We start from the raw sequence: 18,811 nt of genomic DNA, 5'->3' as shown, positions 1-18,811 counted from the left end.
GCACAGCAAAGACTCTCCGCTGGCCGGGGAGCCCCTCCTCCCCCTAGCTCCTCACCGGTGCCTCCTATGACGTCTATGTAGTCCCCGGGGCTGACTTGCCCCGCGAAAATCACCGCCGCCACCGGGACGTCTGCTCCGCACTCCGCCGCCGCAGGCTCACAGGGGTGCCGCGCGGCTCACATCGGCGCCCGGGTGCACCAGAATTGAGTCCCAGGCTCTGCCTCCCAACACCAGGCTGCACCTCGCGCGCGCGCCGGCTTCCGTGTTCCGCTACACCTGTCGCCGCCGCGCACCAATCGCCCTCTCCAATGTCCGGTGCCGCCACGCTCCCTCCAGGACTCATCGAGGGTCCGAGGGAGCCAGGATAGTCGTCGGATTGGAGCTGGCTAGCACACGTCCGCTATGTCGGCTCGCTAAGCCACGCCCCCCTGTGGGACTCATGTTTGCCGTTGGATTGCCGCTCTGCCTATAGGATCTGGCGCTCTACTACATTGCGGTGAGGGTTCTATCGGGCTTGACCCTGGCGCCCATTGCGCCCTTCTACTGCTCCCCCGCGCGCCTGACCCCCTGAGGAGGACGGAGGGCGCTGCCGGTCGGGGGCGGGTTTGGACCGGGGGTCGGCTCACACCAGCTGGCTTCCTCCCCCCAGACTGGTGGCTGCCAGGGGCGGCCGCATCGATTGTCCTGACTGCCCGGAATACTGGGGGCCCCGGGGGCTCTTGGAGGTGATACTGGTCTGCGCCGCTTGGGATTGGGTGCACGGGCTGGGGACACGGTCGGGGTGCTCCGTCCCGCCTCGCGGTGGGTGGTGTGCCCTACCGCTCCCCCATTTATTTCCACCTCAGGCTGCGGCACAGGCTGATTTGGAGCAGTCCCCACACACCATCATGGGCAAAGGAAACCACGGCGAGGCGGCGCCCAAACAGCCCACCATCGACCAATTCACCACGGCCCCCCCGGCGGGAAAGGGTGCCGCGGAGGCTAATGGCACTCCCCTGGGAGACCTCAATATAGTGTCCTGGAATGTACGGGGCTTGTTGAATAAGATTAAATGAGGGGCTGTGCTGCACTTAGCAAAGCGTTACTCAGCGGATGTCTTGCTACTGCAAGAAACCCATATGCTAAGCAACAAGGCCCCGTGTCTTTCCCGCTATGGCTATGCCACGGTATACCACTTCGGCTTCTCCAGGGGGGCACGCGGTACAGCCATACTTATTCACCGCAGAGTCCCTTTTCAAGCCACTCAGCACTGGTCCGACCCGGGTGGCCGTTTTACGGCCGTTTCTCGCACTTTGGCTGGGGAACAGATAACAATTGGGAGCATATACGCCCCACCTCCTCTCGGTCAGACGTTTGTCGACAGACTGACGCAACTCTGGGGGGAATTCCCCGACGGCTTGACTATCCTCGGTGGGTACTGGAACGACATCATGGCTCTCCCGAACAGATGGCGGGCACGACCTCCGACCATCCCTTCCCCTAGGTCTAAACTTAACGTCTTGGCACATACTTTGGGTTGGGCGGACACCTGACGGGCCTTTCATCCCTCTGAGGCTGGATTTACATACGCATCATCCGTACACCCCACCCTTTCACGCCTAGATTACATGTTTCTCCCATGCAGTTACCTACATCAGGTGTCTTACACTTCTATTATTCCACGTGGCTTGCCTGATCACTCACCTATTCAGCTCAAACTCTGCCTGCAGACCAGTCGTCCCTCATATCGCTGGCGCATGTCTCCTTGGTTGCTTAGAGATTCCGGGTATCAGGAGATGCTCCATCGAGCAACGGCAGATTACTGTGCTTTTAACACAGGGTCCATTCAATCCCGGATAATACTGTGGGAAGCCTTTAAACCTACAATACGTGGGGCTGATATTAGCTATCGTACGGGGGAGAAGAGGCACCGCCTGGCACAGATTCAGGAACTAGAAGATAGACAGCTTACTCTCCAGGCCTCGTTGGTGGAGGGCTCCGATGCCGTTGCCCGCCGCAACCTGCTCCATGTCCAACAACAGCTGCAGCAGTTTCTCACGGACAATGCCAAGGAAGCCTGGCTGGCAACTCAGCACAGGATATATCAGTGGGGTGATCAATCCAGTCAGATGCTCCACAGACTATGTCAAGCAAGGGCTTCTCTGACGCAAGTTCCTTTATTGAGGTCCCCTGCTGGTAACATGTGCGCCTCCCCGAAGGCAGTGGTGCAGGCCTTTGCCGATTTCTATGCCGCCCTATACAGTGATCGTGAGGGACTCGCTGAATATCTTATAGATGCTTTTCTTGTAGATATCTCTCTGAAGCGCCTCTCTGACGAGCAGCGAGATGCTCTCGACAAGCCCATCTCTTTGGAGGAGCTGCAGGCGGCCCTCCTCAACACTCATCCGGGCCGTGCACCGGGCCCCAATGGGTCCCCCTGCGATTTTTTACGCCCCTATATGGGTTACCGGACCGAGGGTGCTGCAGATCTTGCGGGTATTCGGTGAAACGACAGGATTACATGCCAACCCGTCCAAGTCGATCCTTTTCCCCATTTGTGGCGAACAGGGGAGTCAAACCTGGGCCTCGCAGCTGGTCATTGCGGACGAGGGGTTTAAGTACCTCGGGGTCCATATCACTAGATGTCCCACAGTGGTGTGGTCGCGCAACATAGCTCCCGGCGGTACGTGAGGAGACGACGGTATGGTCCCACCTTCCCTTGCCCCTATACGGTTGGTCCGCTATTTTCAAAATGGTGTCCCTGCTGCGCTTGATGTACAAATTGCTAAATTTCCCGTATCCTATCCCCCCCGTCGTGCTTTCTTCAAATCAATGCGCTCCTAAATAGGATTCCTCGGGGGGGCAGTCTGGGTGGCTCTAGCGACCTGTATCCAATCCACCTACAGTGGTGGCGTCGGGGCAGCGGACGTATGGGCGTATTATTGGTCGTCTCAGCTCTTAGCCATTAATGAATGGTGGTATAACCCGCAGAATGACCCGGCCTATGGCGGAATACCCACTGTTGGATCTCTTATACAGTAACTCGTCTTTGGAGGCTCTTCCCCCGGCCTGCCGCACGGTTATTAAGATCTGGAGGGTTGTTTCCTGGTCTATGGGCTGGTGGAGTATGCTGACAGGCACGACTCCCCTTTGGCGTGGCACGCACCTCCGGCTCATCTCAGCTCTCACCGTATTCCGTAGATGGGATATTATCGGAATATCTACACTAGGTGATGTGATGCGCGGACCCATGCTTAAATCCTTTCAGAGGCTGCAGGAGGAGTTTGACCTACACAAGTCCCAGTTCCATAAATACCTTCAGCTCCGCCACGCCCTGTCTCCCCTGATAAAGCACCTTACGTCCTTACCCGAATTCCACCCACTAGAAGGTAGACTGTTGATGGGGGATCTGGGAGGACACAAAATCCGCCAACTATATCAGACCCGGACTACGCACTCCAAGACAACCATACACCGGAATCGGGCAGCGTGGGAGGCGGATTTACCGGCCCTCACTGATGACTGGACTGAGGCCCTTGCCAGCCCTAGGTATGCCGCCGTGTCCTCTAGATACAGGTTGATTCAGTTTAAGTTTCTTCACAGAGTATATTACACCCGCCTTCGCCTCTGGAAGATGGGGGCTATCTAGTCCCCTATCTGCCTTCGTTGCAATTCTGACGATGGGTCATTTCTCCACACGGTCTGGGGCTGCACTGCACTACAACACTTTTGGTTGGGGTATTGTCTTGTCTGGGGCGGGTGTTGTGCTGGGACCTCCTGGCGGATTCTCGACTAATCCTTCTTCATGGCACGGAAGACATCAAGGGAAACAGATATAAGAGGCACCTTTTATTCCTGGGTCTCACATTGGCCAAGCGTGACATTGCACAGCATTGGAAGTCTTCCTCTCCCCCCGGGGTGGCGGCTTGGAAATCGGCCCTAGATAAATGTATGTCGGCTGAAGTGGCGGTGTTTCAGGCACGGGGTTGCCTGCAGAAGCATGGGAAGATCTGGGCCAAGTGGGCTACATACCGGGGTATTGACCTGTCCATCCTGTCACAGTCAGCGAATCCAGACCCTATTGAGAGACTAATCATTAATGACTCCCCAATCTAATGTGCTTATTGGCTATGGCGGTGGACATACCTCTATGTTCGTGTGTGTATTTATTGCTCCATGTGGGAAGTGTGGTGCAGGGTTGGGGGAGGCGGGAGGGGTGGGATGTTAGCTCAAATGTTTTACAGATCCTCAGGTGTGGTCCTCTTCGCTATCTATTGTATCTACACTAAGTCATGTGTCTGTATACCGTTTAATGGGGGTTCGCCCACCGGTTGTTATAAACTCAATAAAATTTATTGTCAAAAAAAAAAAAAGAAGAGGACTAAGGGATGACCTTTAATTTATTAAATTTATTTAATTTATTTTTTTATTTTATTGTACCATATACCACAAGAATAAAGGGAAGAAAAAAAGAAAATATTCCTTCTCATCTGGAGGTAGAGATTTTCTAAAGATCGTGTTACCACCAAAGTAAAAACCTTCTTTTTTTTTTTTTTATAATCAATTTAGAGTGTAGCCTGGAAAGAAAAGAAGGACTTTCCAACTCCTGGTTGACAGGAAGCAAGATAAACTGGTAACTCAAGATCACTTTGAATGATTTTACATCACACAGAGTAAATGGCACTCTTTTAGTGATGGGCCACAACACAGCTAAGACATCACAGGAGGATGTTTCAGCCTCCTGTGTGTGAGGAGGCTCTGGAACAAAGTGAAAACCAAAACTGAGCTCATATCAAGCAAGGCTATTTTAGCTACTCCGAACTTTATAAGCAATCATACCTTACATTTTGGGACTTGCAGCTTCCAGTGAGGGTTTACGTGCTGGCATGAAAAGCATTGTTGGCTAAGAAGCTAGGAAATGCTGCTGGTGTGACAGACAATATGTGGGTCACTTGTCAGCTACATTAACGATACAAACTTCAGTTCACAGGATATTATTGTCGGATGGAAAGGAGACACTAACCTTAGAATATTAAAATCCATAGAAAATGTTAATTGTATGATAAGAGAGAACAAGGAAGAAGTTCATCAAAATCTTGTCTTTCCAGATTTGACCTTTTCTGTTAAAAAAACCTTGGCAGGCATTTACTTGCATGCCTACCTTAATCAAGTAACAAGTAAAATTAAGATACTGAACGTACCTGAAATTATATATTCCAGACCTCTGTTTTTCGCACTGGCTGTCACCATCCTGAATATATACCCTGTGAAAAGAAGGAGACGTAAGTAAAAATTCCAAAACCTGTCAAGCCTTACTAGACTCATTCTACTCCAACCCCATTACCCTCCTGTCCCATATAGTTTCACGAAACAAGCCACCGTCACCAAACCAGAATTCAGTGGTGCCCACAACAGGTGTCAGACAGATGCTTATCACAGCCAAGGTGGAGACAGAGGGAAAGAAGGTGGAATGAAGCACAGACAGACAAAGGTCGAGGATATAATAAAAAAATTAAGTGTGGTTTTTAATAGGCAAGTTATATAAGCATTTTAAAAAATAAAAACAGATTCAACTTCTTCTCAAAGCGACATCATATTATTACAACATAATTAATTATCGTATCCTATCCAACAAATCACTGAGTTGAAAGCACAATCATTGGCCAGAAGTGTGGCAAGGCACTTTCAGGCCACACTTCTTTCCTCAAGACACAATACCTCTATATTGTTTTCACTCTCGCCACACTTTGTGGTGTTTCTGTGGACACCACTGGCTTAATAAATCAGAATCTCCAAAGCAATAAAATAATCCATTCCCCGGTCCCAGGTTTCCAGATCCTGTGGCGTGACCCAGATCCTGTGGCGTGACCCAATGTCATTTTGTAGCAATGTCTCTTTTAGGCACAATGAGACCCAAGTGCACGAGAGGCTAACATAACAGGTGTATCTGTAAATCATACATTCACCCCAGCACCCCCAGCGGTGTCTTAGCGCTGACTTAAACAACAGGTGTATGATACCCAACTCAATGGTCCTCATTTTATTGCCCTCGGAAGTACCAAAGGTTGAATGGATCCGCCAATATTCGAACCTGTGACCATGCGGTCAAACACAGGTTCCTGAAGTGGATCCATTAGTCCACCAGTCACAAGAGTCTGTGCACAGAAATTGGCATTCAGGTTAGAGAGGAGGTAAAGTAAGTTCATAAGTTTCAATCACGCTTGCCACCACTGAATGAATGAATAAAATGTATAAAGCGCAACAGCTGCTCCAAAAGGAGCGTCCCGGCGCTAGGTTATAGCAATACGCAGAAAGGAGAGGCTAAGGAATATGAGGACCGGCCCGAATTAGGTCTCTCTAAATAAAGAGGTGGGTCTTAAAAGAATTCTCTCAAGTTGTGCTTCTAATATGCTCAAGGAGAAGGTTGCAATATTTTAGGGCTAAATAGAAAAAGAGCGGCCTCCTACTCTTGCTTTGTTGATCTTAGGAATACATCGCAAATTGTGATTGGCCGAGCGAAGTGCTCTGCGAAGATGGGATCTTTTAATTTTATTGCAGATTTACGTCAGGCCTTTCATTTGGGTGGCCCTAAACGTTATTGGTAAAGCTTTATATGTTATTCTTTGGTTAATGGGAAGCCAATAAAGTATTTTCAAGCCATTTCTTATTGCTTTCCGTTTAGGAATATTCAAAACCAACCTGGCTGCTGCTTTCTGAACTCGCTGCAGTAGATTTGTCAATGCTTGAGGAGATCCAAGAAGCAGCCCGTTGGCATAATCGAGTCTTGATGCAACCAGCGCATGGATGATGATTTTTCTGGTGTGTGTTCCGGTAGGAATTTGAGTGTCTTTCTTAGAGATTTGAACAGAGAAAAGCAGACTCCTGCTGCAGCATTGACGTGTGGCTTAAAGGATAGTAGTGCATTGTCTAGTTTAACCCGCACATTTTTGGCAGTAGTGGAAGGTGCTGGAGATTGGCCAAGTTCTTTAGGCCAAAGATGAGACCGGTTCAATATGGGGGATGAACCAAATTTTAGAATATCAGATTTTTTCCGAATTTAAGAAGGATCAGCTACATGCATCCACTCTGCCACTGCTGACTAGCAGGCCTGAAAATTCGCTGAGACCAAGACATCCAAATGTTTGAAGGCAAACCTCAACTGGGTGTCATCAGCATAGGAGACCACATTGAAGCCCCAAGCTTGAACACTGGAAGCAAGGGGAGCCGTATAGATAGGGACTTGGGCTCAAGGTTGAGCCCTGTGGTACTCCACAATTGACCTCTCCATAATCAGAAGGTAAAATGGGGGATATGAACTGCTTGTCTTGGTCTCAGCGAAAAATATGAAAAATATGACCCTGAGCTTTTTGTAAAATGAATGAACTTAAGGCTGTGAGCTACTCTGAAGGTGCCAACAAGTTACTAGAAGCTCGCAGCCGACTGGTTGGAGACACCTGGTGAAGACTACACCTTTCAATGCCGGAGGAAGACTGGAATGATGTACTAGAGGACCACGATAAGCTACTCCATGAATCCAGGTTGAAATTTAGATAGTTTAAGGTTCTCTAACAAGGGCAACTCTTTAGGGCACACATGAAGGCGGATTCTAAATGTTGGAGGTGCAATTCACAGAACTGCGCCATTGTACATGTCCTGTGGTACTGCCAGGCGCTCTCGCACTATTGACGTTAGATTTGGGACATGTTGAAGGGCGAATTTAGGGTTGTAGTGCACGTTGCTGCACAATGTGTCAAGACTCCCAGACCTGTCCCATATTGAAAAACACTGGCAACCCACGGCTTTGGAAATAGCAACGGTGGAGATCCTAAGAAACTGGAAATCTGCCATACTGCCATCCTACGATACATGGCTGTCCGACATGCATGTCAAGGCTACTTATGAGCAAATGATATGTAAATGCAATTACCCAATGCAGGAATCTGAGGAGGTTCGGGGCTCCTTCTTGTGTCTGTGACAGGGCTAGCCCGATGGGAGGCACCAAGGGGAGGGCCTACAATATTGCAATATATTGTTTTACAGACATAACTACACTTAGGTCATAATATGAGTCTCTGCCTCTCGGGATGTTGCACATACATGTCAGAGTTCATGGACTGGATTTGTGGTCTCATGCTGGGGGCCTTCAGGTAAAACCAATACACAAGTGCATGCATACAGGTTGAGAAGGGCGCTGCCACCCACCGCAAGACGTCCTTAGTCTAGATAACTCCTAGTTTGAAGTGAGCCACTACAACTGTGGAGTGAGTTAGGACTACCAGTAGTGGGAAACAGGCTGCACTTCTACCCTACCACACATAAAGTAGGCCGACTTTACAGACACTAGAGCATTTGTATAATATTCCACAGTGACTGACAGTGGGACCACGCCTCGCCTTTCCACCCACTCTACCACCCCTCCCCAGCACCCTATTTGATGCAACCCTCATTTGCTGTCTTATAGGCGGTCATTTGCCTCAGCTCTCATTCTCCAGTAGACCCGCTATTTGTGTTGATACTTGTTTTCCCACACGCAAAAGTTTGGTGTCGATAATGTGTATGTATATCTTTATCTTCAACACGTTTGTTGATGTGAAAAAACGATAAAAAAATTTAAATTAAAAAAAAAGTGAATCATGTGACAATCTTGCTGGAGTACAGGGAATGTGAAAGAAAGGGCTGTAGGATGCAGTTATTTTTGCAACACCCTAGAAAATATAAATACCTGTAAATGAATTGTATGCATTCAGCAGTTAGGAAAGCAAAAATGAACCACATTTTTTTTGTCATTCTGAAGTGTGCTAGAAATAGAGATTTTAATAGGACCACAGCATTTCAAGAAATTTTACTTGGTGATGCACACATGATAAATACTCACAGAAACCCAATTTCCACACTTTATCATTTGAGTGCTGTATTGTTTTATCAGTAAAGCTGTATGTGTGTGTAAAGGGAGTGGCCTTTTCAGTGGAAAAGGTGCTGTCTGTAAATGACAATGCACTACCACACGATGCTCTAGTTACATTAAAAAACCTCGCCCCTCCTCATGTCCATTAAAGGTCGGTGGATAGCGAAAGTTTGTTGTTCTAAAAGGTGGGTTGTGGTTCTAAAAAGTTTGGGACCCACTGGGTTAGAAAGTATCAACAGGCTCATTGGACATGCCTTTGCCAATTTCCATACAAGAAGTAGCAATCGGCAACTGAATATTAACTCTTGCGAAAACTGAACATGCCCTCCCCGGAGCCCCTTTAACAGTTAGGAACATGAAGTATCTGTCAGCTGGGTGTAGAGATCTTCCTTGCACTGTCCACAATACTATAAAATATATTACAGTACCAATAAAAAGGTACCAGCAACATCCACTTTTCCCGCAATTATCCATAACAACAAGTAAAAGGAGGAGGCATGGATATCTAGTGTCAAGGCCCATTCAAGGTTTGCATTGTGATTGTAATGCAATGTTGTCTCATTTCCCCATCCATCAACATCAATGCTTCTCAGCATGGCAAGTGCCTAAAGTCGAAACAAGATCTATTGACAACTATCAATTCTTGTGCCCATACAAGGAAGCCACTCATAAGGGTCTATCCAGTCCCACCATTACTAAGCTCCACGCTGGACATCGGGGGCAGACCGTAGGATTAGGTCACGAGTCAAATTAGTGCATTTTTCCATGGCAGATTATTTTTGTTCAGGACAAGCACTATTTTGGCTGTGAATGTAAATGTAAATTTGATACTTGTATAGCGCACTACTCACCCGCAAGGGTCTCAAGGCGCTTGTACGAATACCACCGTGGAACCCATCCTGGCTTTCCCTGTGAGGCGTCCACTCCTGGGCACCCCCAAGGTGGAGGCCAGGCATCCTTAGCGTTGTGGGGGCCGTTGTGGAGATTAAGCAAGCTATTGCCCAGAGTTGCAGAGTGGGACTCCATGATTGGAATAGGCACCGAGGCGAGAATTATCAGGTCCGTGGAATTTTTGAGCCCAAGACCCGCCGAGGCGGGGAATTGAACCCTGGTCCCGGGCTAGACCTCTGCATCAGGGTCTGCCGCTCTAATCATTGAGCCACACTTCTCCGGCTGTGTTGAGGCCTTTTTCCTGATCAGAGCTGGCTAGGACAGAGTCTGGTTCGAGTTTGCACTTGGGTTGTCCTCAATTTTCTCTCTATCACATCTTGTCCATTTTGCCCATTAACCAACTTGTCCATCTCTTTGGGTCTGGCATCAGGTATACCAGTCTGGTCCAAGGGGTACCGCTGAAGTGAAATTTCAGCTGACTAGTCCCACCCCCCTTCTCCAAGGTGTCAAAGAAATGTTTTATCCTTTGAGCCTATATTCGATTTTCATGGATCTCAGTTTTTGGTTTATTCATTGTACTTGTCTTGTGTAACCTGGGAAGAGGAGCGCGCTTGCAGATTCAAAAAGCATGGGTCCCTTACTGTGTGCAGCTTCAAGAATTGCACATGTAACAATGATTTATTTAATATGTAGTTTTGTTGAAAATGTTAATAAATATATATTTAAAAGTCTTTGGGGAAACTAAACCAGAAGTTGGAGATGGATTAACAATATGAATGATAACCTTGATAACAATTGGAATTTCACAATGAATGATTTGAAACGGAATGGGATTACTGGGCGCACCTGATTTACACTTCGTATTCAATAAAGATATATCTTACAACGTTAAGTTTCAAAAGTTATTGAACAAAATTGTAGAAGAGCATACATTACTGAACTAATTATTCAGTAACTGAGAACGGGTTTGGATGGAGCGGTGAATAGCAAAGATTTTATCTAAGAGTTTTGGGCAAAAATGTCACAGAGCTGTTAAATATAGAAGAGGAGGGCAATCGTAAGCTAATTTATTATTTAAATTATTTCATTTCGGTCTTCTTTTGGATTCTTTATTTGAGTATAACCATAAGATAAAAAAAGACAGCAGAGATTATAGGCCTGGGTGAGACATGGGAATGGATTATAATGTCCATTCCTGCTGTACATTTGGTTGACATGTTTCGGTCTCTGTCTGTACGCCATACAAAATTACATACTTTCTTCAAGACCTAGCTACCCCTCTAACCAATAACCTCGTACCTAAACCAGCATCACACGCTGAACGAGGGAGTGAAAAAAGAGACAAGTAACCAATTGTCTCCTATTTGTTAACTATGATTCTGCTCCTCACTATATGGGAATATAACAAATTTTACTCAGAAAAACACAAATTGCATCAATGTGCCTCAAACAGAGCCACATTCTTGTCTGTGTGAATCAGCCGTTTAGCTTTCCTAGCACACTCACACACCCCACACAACTGAACACACAACAGCACGTATAGCATCTTATTCTTTCATAGCACTCACCTATCCTATTTTCATTTAGTACTTCATAGTCAGGTGGAAGTATGCAAGCTGCTCGATGCTGTTAGATTATCTTACTGTATGGCAAGAATAAATTGGTCAGCACAATTAGGGTCAGTTTCATTACGGTCTGGCTAGTCTTGGAACAGTGGATTTTTCACACTCCCCTTTTTTCAGCAGTGAATAAGCATACCTCCTTACAGGTGGTGATTCTCCCCAACCATGTGAGGTCACAGAAGAGCATCCCATTCTTAAACGGAGCCCCTGCAGGGCACGTAAGCAACTTGTGCCTTACCGCCCATACGTGATCATGTCAATGTGTAATTATGTAACTCTGCGTACCTAGTGAGACTGATCAGTGTGGTCACTGCAATATGGTGCCTTTATCCAAGTGTCAATATTCCAAAACCACTGATATTTGTAGTTCCAAGGAAAGAACCCCTTCTTTAATGGAAGGCAAATTATTTGGCAGTTTCCGCTAAGGATTCTTTGGTTATCCATGCTGCTGGTGCGATTGTGCCATGAAATCGCCATTTAGCAACACAGTTTCTTAAGTCATCATTTTCAAAGGATGATGGGAAGTGGGATTCTGCACACTTGTTCCTGGATCAGAAATTATCATATGGACTTAAGCCAGTGTGTTCCAATAAACTTCGCCATTCTGCCCTCTCTTATATGTGGATGATTTGTATATTGATTTCTGTTCTTTGGCCAGTGAAAAGTTTTGGTCAAGTGGTTTTCATTTCCTGTCGTTCTTACGGGTTCGGTTATAGTTCCACTGAATTCTTCGGCTGCGTGTGCATCTTACTCTAAGGGGTGACTAGTTTGGTAGTTCATTTAGCACACTCAATTGTACTTTTGTGTTCTAAAATTCTAATCTTGATTTTGAATATGGACATCCATGGATTATTTATATTAAATGAACATGTTGTTCTATAAATTACATTCAGACTATTGCAGTTAGTGTGGGAGCATTGTTCCCAGAGAGTGATTAAATCCAAGTCAATTTCTTTTGTGAGTGTGGTATATCTACACACATAAGGCATGTATCACATGGGAAGTGTTCCACAACTGGCGTCATGTTCCATAATGTGTTTTGGGAAGTATATTTGAATCCTACCCCTAAAGTTCTATTTGATCTCATTTACTACAACCCCTTTTGAAGGTAAATAAGGGCTCTTCCAATTATTTGTGGCCTATGTTAAAGATTTGTTTGATTGGGTAAGGTGGTGAAATAAGTCATGCAAATCATTCAAGTGTTGTTTTTTTAGCTATGTCTCTAGAAGGGGTCTTTATTGTTATTCCTTTCTCCCTTTTAAAATCAGTCGCTGTGGCGAATGTTATGGTTTTAATTTAGTAGCTAATTCTTTTGCTTCGTGGTTTTATGTCTTAATGTCCACACAATCCAATCCCTCCTCATCAGTGAGAATTGACCTGCTGGAAGACTGTCAGAGGGTGTTTTGGATGGTGACTTTAAAGTTCAAGAGGGCATTCTATCTGTTGGTTTATAATTCTACCCGTCACTGTAGTGAGTTTTAAGTCTAGAAACGTCACCTTTTCACTGTTCATTTGCATGGTAAAATGAAGGTGATGGGCTGCGGTCTGAAGCCATTAATGAGGCTCAATTGGTTGTATTTCGAAACGCATCCATATGATTAACATCACTAAGGGCCAGATTACGAGTCTGGCGGTCTGAGTACCGCCAGACTTGGGGTGGTCCGACCATGGCGGATCAAGCCACCGCCGTGCTGGTGGTCCGACTACCCGATTACGACTCGGGCAGTTTGAGAAAAGGTGTAAAAGTGAAAATAAAAGAAAGAATTAGTTCCACCATGCTGTACTGCAACTGAAGTGGACTGATTTTTGGCTCATCGCTTTCCAGTTTGAACATCTACCACAGTCATCAGTTTGCAGTTAAGCACTTAAGCAATCTTTCAACATGCAATAAACCGTCCGAAACGACTCGCCAATCAGCACTTGGCGGCAATTAATTTGCCCCTCCAATGGTTTTTAAGTTGCAGCAGTAGGCATCTTCGGTGATGTATTTCTGCATCTTGTCAATGTGGCAGTGGAAGATAACTATAGGTGCCATCTGCAAGTCCCAGGAGTTCTATGAATCACACTGTATACTGAACACCTCTCCTCACCCCGATCAATGCGTGGTCGTTTCCATTTCTCAATAAATAAGATTTCCTGATGTCGACCCAGTCTAAATAACAGTTGCACTAGCTATTGATGTAGTTTTTGCAGTCAAGATATGTCTTGTTTTAAGAAAAAAAAGAAAAGTCGCTCAATTGGCTTTTGCATACGTTTTGCACAGTCAAATGCTCCATTTTTAGGTGTGGTTTGCCAGCACAGCTATCGATCTTATGTGATCGACAGAAAAGCATGTTTACAGGAGCATTACAGAGAGGGGGAGTGGCTCTGCCCACATGTTGGATATCCTGAGTCCAGATTTTGATAGAACAGAAGTTGTGTGCTGTCGCTCAAAAAGAGTGGTAGTATTGCAGTTTTTGCCATGTTGGAAAACTTATCCTCAACATAGCAGGACTTAGTTGGCTATTGTGACGAGCCACTGATCAGGGATGAAGGCCTAATCTGTTTATTATGAACAATTCACCAAAGGCAGCAGGCCGGACATATTTATTGTGAAAAGTATATGCAACAGCCGATAGGCCTGTGGGGTGGAATGTCATTACACCACGTTAAAGCTGGTAGGCAGGTATTTTATTACATTGAGTCTAGCAGATTACTGTAGTAGCCACAGGTTTTAGTTATCACCTCCGACAAACACTTAGAGCTGAAGATTTAAATTTGGCTATCCTTGTTACACCCTTTTCATAGGGGTTGGCAACTGTAATTTTGCATATATTTGTTATTTTAGGACTGTTCTTCATGGTTGTTAGATTATATGCCATACAGACGGTCTCAGGTTGCTATGGTAACGAAGGCTGTAGTGCCCGATTAGTTCATTGTAACTAGTTATGCCAGATGCTGTAAACCCAATATGTTTATTATGAAAAGTTACTTAAGATCCGAATGCATTTATTTAAGCGAATTGGCCCTTTGGGGTGAATTATTATTAAACTGTGCTGAAGGCAGTAGGCTAGTGTTTTGTTACAATGCATCTCACAGATTCACTTAGTAATCATGGATTTTAGTGTTGGTTACCCCTTCTGATAAACCCTTTGGGTACAAAAAGTTGTGTTGTGGTAATCCTTGTTAGACCATAAGTGGGGCAGTGTCTGCCAAACTCTACTTTAAAAATTTTTTTTTTAAAAGAAACACCTCTACATACCCACAGAGGTTCTTCGGGTTCACCCTTTTCTGTCAGTTCATATCTCAATCTAATCAAGTTTCTCCTCATGACAGGCTACAGGACCGGGCAATCAATAAGCCAATTTTGCCATCGACTGTATTGCCCTGTGAGTAGTGGCATTTTTACTGATTACATGTGCACATCTGCCTGAAAATGAGCAGGCTTCACGGTCTGGGCTCATGTCCAGTCTTTAATTTTCCATTTTTACCTTTTATAGGTCCCCTTTCTTTTTTTTGGGGGGGGGGGGGGGGGGGGGGGGGCGTGTCCTGCAGTTTCTCAGACAGCCCTTCTGGGCTGCTCATCTGCCCTTCATTTGATCTGCAGTGTGCTGCATCCTTTGCAGTCAATATTTTGTACTGTATGGCCATTTTAGAATGGTAATGCCTATTGTGTATCATTGTCTTTCTGTTCCAAGATGGCCACCATGTTTAGAAGCATGCTGTTGGCCACCCTGGCTTAGTACAACAGGAAAGCACTTTAAACTTAAGAATGTGAAGGTGTCTGCCTAATGTGAGGTTTACTGAGCGCCTACCTTGGAATAGCATGGTACTGGCATAGTATTGTGCACATTGCCTCATTGTTTTTACTGTTCCAAAATGGCAAAATCACTGCTTCTAAATGTGGCACCTACTCTGGAACTTTAAAACACTAATACAATATGTACAATATGTAAGTCAGCTATCCACGACTATGAGTATTTTTTTATAGCAAGCATACGCCTGCCAGGAATAGGTAGCAGCACATTTTCTCTTTTCTATATTTATTCTTTAATTTATCTTCTGTGCGTGTGGGAGTTTCGAATCTGTTTTGTTGCAGAAGTGTCAGCGGATAAACTAAACCAGTGGGTGGATGAATGGATGTATGAGTGCAAGGATGAGAGAGACAGTGCATGTATGATGATGATTTACTTAGTGCCTAAACTCGCCAGAGACTGAAGAGACACTTTCGGGTATAAACCAGTTCTAAGACACTTTCGGGTGAATGTGCACTTCTAGATAAAAATGTATTAAAAAAACCTCTTACACCAAGAAAGATCCTCCAGGTGTGCTGTGTGGTGTTGTCATTCATAAGAAGCAACATTGGTCTCGTGCTTATTATTCCAGTAACTAAACTTCTCGCCCTACAACTCTCAATAAAGTCAGTAAATTTATAAGCCTGGAACAAGACTCACCAGAGGCTATCACAACATCTATGATTGCAATAAGGACTCCATGTGGAAGAAGGGAATATATATTAAATGGAAGATAAATCGATATTCAAAAGCATAGGGAGAAGTGCATTCTGCAAGAGAACAAAATCTCTTCTAACTAGAGACTGGAACTGCTTCTGAAGAAATCACCTCACTGAAAATCAAGGAACAAAAAGACATGCTGGAATTCAAGACTTCAATATCTCTGAGAGCCCAACTGTAGCAGCGTATTTTCAATATTGGGCAAATACCAGGACAAATTTTGGCATGGACAGGACAAAGCAGGTAAGCCACAAGGAAGCTTAGAAATAAAAGAGGTTCAAATTTCGGTCACCAAACTTGGTCACACTATGGACAGAAAATGGTTGCAAGTAAAAACAGGCTAACTACAGTACAGAATATAGCACTTTGGAGTGTAGAAGAAACATATAACAGACCGGAGACACGATGTTAAATGGAAACAAAATGGAAATATCTTGAAAACAAGTATAGTAGATTGAACCTACACATTTACAGAGCATCAAATCTACATTGCTGGAATAAATTAACAATAATTCTGAATAGAGAAAAGTAGTGAAAACGTTCTTGCAACTTACCATACAACCAAACAGGAACCCACAAGTAACAAACTCATGACCACCATACATATTTTGGGATTTTTACATTAAAGAAACAGTCCAGACTCTTTCCAGACCGAACAAACCCATACAGCAAATATTTGTTTGCTACGATATCACTTGAAAGGCAGCATAATGGTGAGAAATTAAGCCATTTTTCCACTTGTAGAGCTAGTACGAACTGTGGTATTTTTAAAAGCGGTCTTACAGGACTGAATATGTTATGGAAATGATCACATTCTGCACCATGTTACTAGAAGAACCCTTACAAACGAAATATCTCAGAACTAATAGCAATAAGTAGAGATCGATGAACAAGTCACAACGGACTAGGTAGAAGAAAAAGTGAAATGTCAGATAATATTAAAAAATTTTTACTGAATTAATTAGACAGAGATAAGTACAAGAAGCAGTGCACAAAAGACACTAGATCTGCTCAAGTAATCATAAGCAATAAATCATATTCAGAGCATTTAAAATAAGACGACAGTTTAAAACATGACTCTTCAAAGGTAGGTCAGGAATCTAATGTCTGAACCAAGAGGCCTGACTGACAAATTAGTAAGATCAGGAACCTCAAAATAGCTGCAGAAATCCCTCCACCAGAGTGAGTGGACTCACATAGGAAAGGAGAGTGTTGGGGAATAGAGAAAGAGAAAAAAAACATCAAAATAATAAACAAAATAAATAAAAATGAAAAACACTGAAAGCAAGACAGGAGGAACAGGAGTTATAGGGCACAGCCGAGGATAACAACATATCTCAACAAAAAAATATAGAGACAAACTTTACCACTCCACTACTTAAGGAAAGAATACAGGCATCATGGCCAGAGAACACATTTCACACATCAGAAGTATGGGTATGATCTCTTTTGGAAAATACATTCATATAGCAAAATCATCCGGAGAGAAACAAAGGGTTCCAGCATTATTAAGCATTTGCACTAAAGAAATGAGAGCGGCTTCAGGCTATAGTCCATGTGTAGATGACACAACCCGTTTGAATGAGCTACCTGTAGCTACACCGGCATAACCCGTTTGCCTGGTTTCCTATATCCTGGCAGGAGGATGTATTACTATAATCATACCAGTTCCAAGTAAACCTCCAAAAACAAGATACTCAAAGAAAGAAAGCATTAGTAGAATAAAAGGTCTAAGAAACAACTGCACGATGTCTGTAATATGTACTCTCCGTAGTATTATCAAAACCTCTTTATAGGCAGCATACTGAAAACCAGCAGTGATAAAAAGTGATCAGCAACCATGACATGCATTGTATTTATAACACGAACTTTAAGAATAATAAGGAAGTGAAAACTAGATTGACTTTGATTAAATACTATTAAGGGATGAGTTTTGTTAAAAAGAAAAACAGAAATAGAAAAGAAACACAGTAGATTGATTTGGTGTAATCCTACATCTTGCCTCCCCTAAATTGTATGGGACACATGCAGAGACTATGAAAGGGTGTGGATTACCATCTATGAAACTGGAAAGGATGGGGACAAAGAAGGAATAAGAGCGGATGTATAAAGGGAACCTGTCAGCCACCACGCTGTTAGTGATCAGCAAGTGTTCTGAAGGAAACTATGACTAATAATACTGTGTTTTACTTCAGGAATGAATCTTAAAACATAGTGAACATTCTTCAAGAACAAACATCAGAAAAATATGCCTTAACTTATTTTAGGAAGAGGCACGTAAGTGGCTCTATACTAGTATGGAAGAAATGACAAATCATTAGTATAACGGGCGATTTGATTATTTTCTGATGTGTTTACATCGACAGACATGACAACAGATGCATTTGCATACTTATATAAATATGTATAAAAGGAATAAATATGAGATCGAAAAGTTCCTAAACCTGAAAGAACTGACTAAACACACCTGGGAGGAAGGACAAATGCTAGGGGCACAATTCAATTAAAAGCAATTAAGGACATTTTGAAGAAAGTGTAAAAGAAAAAAGAATTCTTGATGATACATATGATCAGCTCTAAGAAGTATATAAAATGTTTCGCCATCGCTTGAACTGAATTTCACAAACAAACATCTACAGGATTACTTCACTAACAAAGCCTCTTAATAATATTAGGGTAATACTTGAACCTTAGAAATCAGACATTTAAGGTAAATGCACAACTGCATCACTCAAACAACAACAGGGATGTAAATGAGAATTTTAATTACACCGGAGTAATTTTGCATTTTTCTTGCATAATTAGGAGTAATTTGGGGAGAAAAATCCTACTGCAAGAGCACATTAATGGAGCGCGAGCAGCCGCTCGCTACTTGTGTTCAGCTACATTTAGCGCTATTTTTTTCTCAAAAAAATGCATCC

General features: G+C 44.1%; 1 protein-coding gene across 3 annotated transcripts in view; it reads right to left on the bottom strand.

The window, feature by feature from the left end:
* TTBK2 (tau tubulin kinase 2) overlaps positions 1-18,811 on the bottom strand; it is a 536,541-nt gene that overhangs the window by 458,216 nt on the left and 59,514 nt on the right. For all 3 annotated transcript variants that reach the window (XM_085627231.1, XM_085627232.1, XM_085627233.1), the window contains exon 2: positions 5,181-5,243. The gene's annotated coding sequence lies outside the window, so the exon portion shown is untranslated. The remainder of the gene's footprint in view (positions 1-5,180; positions 5,244-18,811) is intronic.

The sequence above is a fragment of the Triturus cristatus genome, chromosome 9 (genome assembly GCF_964204655.1).
Source record: "Triturus cristatus chromosome 9, aTriCri1.1, whole genome shotgun sequence".
In the NCBI taxonomy this organism is placed as follows: domain Eukaryota; kingdom Metazoa; phylum Chordata; class Amphibia; order Caudata; family Salamandridae; genus Triturus; species Triturus cristatus.
Note: the sequence above shows the minus strand (reverse complement) of the source record. Positions and strands in the feature narration are given on the sequence as shown.